The sequence below is a fragment of the Sciurus carolinensis genome, chromosome 19 (genome assembly GCF_902686445.1).
Source record: "Sciurus carolinensis chromosome 19, mSciCar1.2, whole genome shotgun sequence".
NCBI classification, from domain to species: Eukaryota; Metazoa; Chordata; class Mammalia; order Rodentia; family Sciuridae; genus Sciurus; species Sciurus carolinensis.
In genome coordinates, this window is record NC_062231.1 from 8,205,142 (window position 1) to 8,213,931 (window position 8,790).

An 8,790-nucleotide genomic window follows, 5' to 3' on the forward strand; every position below is an offset into this window, starting at 1 on the left:
GCAGGATATTGTTAGAAAATTTCTCTACTGTTGACTTTTGGCATATGGACAAAGGGTGGACTGTAATCACATTCTATGTTTTTCTCTAAACAAAGCTTTTACCCAAACACAATAACCCACTGAGTCACATTACCTGTACTGTTCTTATTGTGAGGCAGGGTCACACTAAGTTTCTTAGGGCCTCAGTAAGTTGATGAAGATGGCCTTGAACCCACAATCATCCTGCATCAGCTTCCCAAGCCACTGAGATGACAGGCATGCACCATGATGCCAGCACAATTCATGGGGTCACACATTTTAGCATTTTCATTAGGAGAAAGGAATCCAACTTGACCCTGAGAAGGGAGTTTACATAAGGGAGAGAGCTTTCATATTTTCTTTTAGTGAGCAAATGGTAATGAGATGATGACATTCTCATGGAATATCTCCCTACAGAATAAAGGTACAATCTTCATTTCAATTTTAATTATGCTGTATATCAATGAAGCATGTAGGTTCAAGAAAAACAGAAGAAAAATACTAATATAATGGTCTAGAAGTGTCTGCATTTTAAGTCACACATGGTAATGAGTAGGCATGACACTACATGGTTTCTGGGTCTTCCACGTAGCTATGAATAAATTTGGACTATTCCTGTGTGCATACTTTAAACAAAATATACCCTGACATTTTGATCCCAAAATCCTTTAAAACAATATGAACTTTATATGTAACATTTGAAGATTCCCCTTAGAAGTTACAGAAAATGAAATAATTATTATCCCTTCTACCATGTTATGAAATACAGGTTTGTGCAAATTAAATTTCAATCAGTTAAGACCATAAACTGTACAGTACTGAAAAACACAGAAAAGCTCTATCTGATTTAGCTATTGACTGAGTGCACAGGGCTCTGGTTTTAGGCATTGCCAAGGGGACTGCAGTCTTGCCTGCATCACCATGGGAGGGAGGGACTGAGTAAGTTGGTGGCAGGGAATTTCAAGCACAGAAACGTAATTGTGTTTTCCATGGAGCATTACATGAAAACAAGTGGGAAGATTACAAATTTTCTATAGGACAAATTTCCTAGTTGCAGGTGGAAAACTTTATCTCCTTGCTCACATTACTGATCAAGAAAGTGGCAGAGTCGGATGCTCTCAGGAGTCCCCCACATGCATTAACTCCCCTGGAGCACCAGGAGGCAGCAAGCAAAGAAGCATCTCACTATTACAGCATGGTGCACATCACGCATGTGTGTTAGTGAGACTTACAGTGCACTCCTATACATTTTACATGTAGTTGTATTAAAAAGAATGTAATGTTTCTTCTTCTGAACTAATTTATCAGCTTTATTAGAAAAATTCCTGAAACATGATTATTTTATAAAAGCAAGATAATAAGACATCTCTTAGCCTGCGCTCTCCCTGTGCCTCACCCTACTCACATTTGCCAGTACTACTCACTCTAGGAGATAAGGGTGCAGTATGTGTGAGGCCTTTCCATCATCAGGATGACCCAGGATTCCCTCCTCAATCTGAGATCTAGGGAGAGAATGCTGAAGTAGTACCTGGCTCCCCTAAAAGTGCCAAGTCTCAAACCATGATTTTAACACTGGAGAAAATAACCTGTTCTTACATTGGAGGTTCTGAATATGGTGATATGAGTCACAGAAATATAATGTGGAAAGAAATTTCAGAAACAGTTCACATTCAGAGAGGTCATATTGAGAAAACAAGGAAAGACTAAGTGGGCAGATTTGTGAATAAAAAAGTGGAGAAAAATGTAAAAAGACATCTGCATCTTTAAAATGTCACACCCTTGGTACCTTAGAGCTGACACTGTGAAGATCCCATGAGGGAAAGATAACTCTGTGCAGACTGCCCCTCCTGACCTGATCAAGGAAGTCTTCATTTAATCATTGTGCATTCTGCCATTGTCCAAATCATGGACAACCCTAAGATATGTGCTATCATCAAATGGGCCAGAAGCTAGTAAACAATGCTGAAATCAGTGCACTGCAGCCAGTTTGAGGACAACAGTAGATATGGAGAATGGCTGTCAGCAGAATTGATCACCAACTTGGGCTACAGTGTCCAGTGTGTGAACAGTTACAGGCTGGAATAGATAAAGGGAGAAGGATATAACTGTTTTCTCAGGTGCAATATGGACACACCATGTCATGTAAATACTAAGTTATATGTTTTCATTACAGCATGTCATGTAAATACTAAGTTATATGTTTTCATTCAGTGGTGTGCATTAGGTAAATGAAAGGACATTTTGGATTACTGTTATACAGGTCCAATTCACCATCCATTCTCTACTAATGTCCCCATTCTGCTTCACATATTGGAGATAGGACACCTATGACTTTTAAAAACCAGGTGTGATCACAACTCTTGCAACTTGGTTGTATCTCTTAATCAGTTGTGGAACCTGGCCACTGATCCAGTTTGAAACCTCCTGGCCACCAACACACCATTGGTTTACATTTGTGAGATCAAAACTGAGACAAAATATATCTGCATAAGAAAATTCTACTTGATAGTTTATAGAAATGTGAGGTTAAATGTTGTAAGTAAATATTTGAACAAAAATATTTCCTTCAAATTAATCCAAAAGTGTTTTGATGTATAATTATTTCTCATTATCTCAGGCATAGAAGGAAATATTTAAATAATATTTAGAATTGACTAATGGAAATGAGAAGAAAAATGAAGTTTGTAAAATAAAATTCCAGGGATAAAACATTTTTTCCTTGCTCAATATGAATATGAATTTGTAATGTTGAAATACCAAATAACCAGACAATATAATACTTTGTACTTTGAGAACTGATATAGCAAAAGATTAAACTAACAGCAGTCTTAGAAATAGAGGGGAACCAAAAATAATTTACATTAAATCATCCTTTCTTATGAGAAAAATTCAGGAATGTTCACGAGTCACCAAATTAAGGGCTACATCTATTAAAATAAAAATGTACCTTTACATTCTAGGGAAAACAAGCCTTTGAAGTTTGAGTATGTGTATAGCAATATAGAAATTTAAGGGCCTCCAAAGAATGTAGCATATAATTTGACTATTTTGATTATTCATCTAAATCACAGAAGCCTACTCATCTACTGATTCTGCATCTGAGGCATAGAGAAGCAGTTACCTTGGCAGGTTGCATGGAGAGGCAGGGGACCTGAGCTGATCCTGTAGTTTTAAGGAAAGGATATCTTTAACTCACTTCTCTGTAGACCTTTAATTTTAGCATCTGTAAGAGGGTGACGAGATCCCACCGGAGAAAACAGAACTGTGGCTTCCCCAGTGGAACCTGTCACCTGTCTCTTACTTTTATTTTATTCTCTGATGGATACTAGCAACCTGGGTAGAGTCAAACTCAAAACTTTTCTCTCAACTCACTGGATACACCTGTTTGAGGGATCTGAATGTTCCCATTTACATAGATTACACTCATTCTTTCATTTTTTAACCTAAGTTCAAGTTAGTTAAAATTCATTCCATATATTGTAATTCTTCTAGTCTGGGGTTTGTGGTTCCTCGCATGGGTTCCCAGTGGCTCTGAGGGTCCTCTCCCTAAAGTACAAGACAATTGTCCCTGGTCCACTCTCATACTGGCCATGTGGTTTTGGGTATTACTTCTAGGATTTCCAAGTTCAGCTTTGAGTTTGCATTTCTGTTCAGGTTAAATAAGATATTAAATTATCCATTCTGGCCATAATTATAAGGAGTAATAATATTTTAATAAAATTGCTTTTTATTCTCCAGGAAGTTCTAGTGTCACTAATTGCATTATAAATGTATTTGATGGCCACCCACTCCTGACAGGGAACAATACATCTCTTCTAAGAATCAGAAATTATTTTATTCTGTGAGTGAGGGATGAGGATTCACAGAACAAAAACAGACAGAAATCCATATGAACATCCAGGGTAATGTGAACAGAGGGCTCTCATAAGTAGAGGAGCCTCAGTCTTCAAATCTGAAAGCCTATGATAGAAGTAATATTAGACAACTTAAATAGCACTTAACTTTTTATTTATTATTAAGTCGATTAGGAAAGAACTAGAAGTGTGACTAAAGTATCTGTCTGTTCAAAGATGCTTTTGAAGTGGAAAGATACACACTTAGGAAAATCATTTTTAAAAATGTAGGTAGGCTAAATGGAGAAAATCGGGTTTATTGGCTTAATAAAGAATGCCCAGGCCATATAGCCCACCTCTTAGAGTGCCTGCCTCTCATGCTGGAGGCCCAGGTTCGAGTCCCCAGCACTGTGGGATTGTGGAAATAACAAACAAAGAATGCCATACAAGTGCAGGTATCCATGGTGTGGTGGTCGCCAGGTGATGATATTCTGCACCAGGTTTTTCCTCATGTTCCTTAACCAGGAATGTAGCACAAATTTTTCTGGTTGCTAATCAGACAGATTGAGCACCAAACAGAAGGACATATTGTGTGGTAGCTCACAATCAATGTCCAGTAAACATCTGTCTTTTCACCGCAACAAAGAGGCAAGTCTGTAAGACAAGGTAGCTGGGGAAGTTTGGCTTTTTCTCAAGCAGCTACCTGTCATATCACCAAAATTATGTCAGCAAAATGTAGGTTTATGAGCTTCAAGGTATTTTTCCCAGAAGAAGCACTGAAATTATGAGGCAGTAGGGGCTGTGAATGGAGCTCTGTGGTACAGCACTTGGCTAGCATGCATGAGGACCTGGGGGTGTTCCAAGTGCTACATTAAAAAGAAGAAATCAACACAAGACACAGTTGGTTTTTGAAAAGAAAATTAAGTTTGACTGAGGGGTAAGATTTCAGATTGGAGTGAGGCAGCATTTCTCCTAGCTCTGCTACCCAGAAATCAAGAGATGGACATATTGGAAATACAGTTTTTCCCTGAAACTTACAGTGAAAACTCCCTAATCTGGAAGGGTGGTTTTCCCTAGCTGAATAAAATACTCTTCAAATAATTAAATGGATTAAAAGAATTCTACCTGAGTTTATCAATCACCTATTGTGAACCAATCTAAGAGCCATGTTGGACCTCCATGTGTTGAAGCCAGTGGGAACTGGAAACCCAGTTCCATGAGTTCAGAGCAAGGTCCATGTAAACCTACCTGAACCCAGCAAAGACTTAGCTGTGCCTAACAAACCTGTGGGAAATCAGAAACTGAGGGCATTTAGCCTAAGAGAAGACATGTCAGAGAGGCTTGAGAGAAACCAACTCTACTTGCAGGTCCTGAGAATCACAAGGGCTAACAAAGCCAGAATCAATGGAAACCATTCTTAGAAGGAACAGGCTATCAGGTAGTTTCTACCAAGTAAGAGGTTAAGCCTCCTAAGTCTCTGAAGGATGAGTTTTGGTAGTGAGACTGAAGACCTGCTATTTCCATAATATAAAGCATACACAATTCATTAAGAATATACACAAGGCTTTATGTTATATGTATTTGTTTTCCAGCTTGTACAAACTGGAGGTAGAAGCATAAACATAGTACATTTCTACCATCTTCAACAAAAATATAACCAATAGGTACAATTATTGTATTAAAAATACAAAGGGATACAGACTCCACCAATGTCTTTCTAAAAGACATACAGGTACAAGTAGTATCAAAAGTATGAGGAAATCGCCAGTTAATTGCACATTCTGCACACAACATCATGGAGCGAACTGAGATTAGCAGTCCTATGTTCCACAATTACTAAATGTTTAGATAACATTTGTGCCACTTGTGGTAGAGCTAAATTTCTGACTTTCTATATGCACATGAGGTCCATAGCCTATATAATAAAACTGGCAAATAATGCATACTACATGTAAAATTACAAATGCATAAATTGACAATGTAATATACAAGCAAGCAGACAAATGCCATGGTACAGAAGAGAATTATTAAATAAAGCACTGACATTGTTTGATACAGTGAAAATACACTGCAATTCAAATTTGAAGCAATTTACGTTTATCTACTGATCAATATAATCAGCTGAATTTAATAGTCAGAGAGCCACTACAAAGTAGTAAAACATGAATTCCAATCCCATTCACCTGAGTTCTAGGCCTAAACCCTTAGTCTTTACGCAGTGAGCAACCTCTGCCTTGCTCTAGTGTGCAGAAAGAATTTATTTGGTAGAGAGAAACAGTGTGTCTACATAACAAAAGTCAATGATATTTTGTTTTGCACTCATGCTAGGCAACTTGTCTACTATTGAGCGACATACCAAGCCCTTTTTAAATTTTAATTTGAGACAGGGTCTCCGCTCCCTCAGTTGCTCAGGTGGGATCAACCTTGTAATCTTCCCGGCTCAGCCTCCTAAGCAGCTAGTGTTACAAGCATGCATCACCATGCTTGGCTAATGAAAAGGCTTCATTATGCATAGGATGAAGCTCTAAATAAAATTTAAGGGTCAACATTTAAAACATTTTCAATTAAAGAAAAATCCCTCCCCTGTGAAAAAGAGTCATCCATCCTGATAATTGTCCAGTTAAAAGAAAACAAATGAGGTAACATCCATAATGACAGTGTACTGATTCTCAAAGCTAAGATTTACTAAATGTTTTACTGTCCACAATCAGGCTCTTAACCACCCTTCATATCAAAATCCTGAACTCAGTGCTAATTTGGAAGCCCTGTAAAATGAGGAAAAGAGCCACAAATACAGACAAGCATGGTGGCACAAACCTGTGAGCCCAGTGGCTTGGAATGCTGAGACAGGATGATCATGAGTTCAAAGCCAGCTCCAGCAACTTAGTGAGACCCTAACTGACTTAGTGAGACCCTGTCTCTAAATTTATTAAAAAAAAAAAGTGGGGATGCTGGTGATGTGGTTCAGAGGTCAAGCATCCCAGGACACCCCATACCAAAACAACCCACACACAAATAATATGACTTGTAAAATAATCAGAATATAGCCATGATCCAGATGTGCCAACACTCCCAGTTTTCAAACTTACCTATGACCCCCTTTGCAGTCCTGGGTGTCACAGGATGTGGGCAGGCATGGGCACAGGTTGGGTTTCTTCTGTGATCTCAGATGTCATGCTAGTGATTTCAGCCTCAATGGAAACATCCTTCCCACCTCTTGGCTTTATTGTTCCTGTGTCACCCTCTGAATCTTCTCCCCAGTAGCTTGTGGAAGATGCCCTGCTTGCCCTGGATTGGGCCTGTTCAAGACTCTCCACTTTGATTCTGCCTGTTATACTTTACACTATGATCAGAAAACATCACTTTGTCCATATGGCTGCTTGAGGCCATAACCTACAGGATCCCCTGAATGATCAAAGTGGGTGTGTCCAGATGGAGGTGCTTCCCAACTTCTCTGGTTCTGGATGGTCTGTGTGTTGTCATGTGAGCCACTTGAGCACGATGTCCAGCTCCCCCAACCCCTGTTGGCAGCATCAAGAGAAGCTCAGTCCCCTGGTCTTGGGAAAGCTCCTCTGTGCTTGGAGAAGAAATTACTGCAGCTGTGGCGTATGAGCCTTGGCTCTCCGACACTTGTGCGTATAACCTAAGTGGTTAAAACAGATGGAATGGAAAACAGTGCAAGATTGTTCAATCTATTTTTTTTTTCTAGAAGGGAAGCTTTCTCTCAACCCAGAAAGAGGCTGAAAATACCACTGAAATGCATTGTAGTCACTGCCATGTCCACTTTTCTTGCCTTTGTCATTACTGTAACATAAATGCAGAGAGAAAAGAACAATGACTTGCTACAGAAAAGAACATATTCCCTGCAAGGCCGGTTCAACACCTCTGGTTACTTAAGGAAGGCAGCTTACACCAAGGAAGTGGCATAGAGCCTAATGTCGCCCTCAGCCTCCCACACAAAGCCACAAGGATCATTCAATGAACAGAAGCTTAATGAAAAAGTAGCAAGCTCAACCAAGAACATGGTACTTAGTAATCCACAAAGGATTCATTCTTAAGAGAGACATGGAAGAAGGGATATGAAAGAACGCTAAGGAAAGCCATCTGCCCCAAGTTGTGTTGATCAGGTTCAGTCACAGTCTGCCATTCTGTCCTGTCCACACCTAGGTTTGCTTCCACAATGCTGACAGGATGCCTCTGGTGCCTCTCACCATGGAGTGAGAATGGCACTGAGTCAAAAGAAGAATATCTGACAATACTGTATTGTGAAGAAATTTCACTGTGACCAGAATCTGAAAACTTGTCCACAGTACCCTTGGGAGCCCAAGTACAACCTGCATGAGAAACAAAACCAGATTAGTGAGACACTCTGTGTTTGCAACATAAGACTGAAGTCCACCAAATAGAAGCAAAAGGAAAGAAAAAAGTATGCATGGATATCACCATTGAAATAGTATCATTTTTTAACCAAGTGACTAAAAGATCAAAGTAAATTTTTACTTGGATGGAGCTAAAAAGTTAGAGAGGGACAACTCTCTCTCCCTGCTCCACATATACTGTTATACAAGCTCATAAAAGATTCCACTACTTGACTGTTCTTAGCTTCCCCGGCTATGAATGACTCTACCATTAACCTGTAAAAGGAACCTGGGCTGGAGTATCACTCAGTTGAAGAGTAAGGCTGAGCATGCACCCCAGGCCTGGGTTAGAATCCCAGCACTGGGAAACAACATCATCATCAACAACAACAACAACAACAACAACAAAAACAACTAATTAGATTTGATTTTTTTTTCCAAACTGCCAAGTCAGTAATCTTGTTTTTAACTTTCAGAGTCATAAGTACAGTAGAGAAATATTCAAGTGAAAATAATTTTCAAAAAGAATAAGAAATAAGACCTAAAGAATATCTCTTTGGATTTTTGCCATTCGGTTTTTC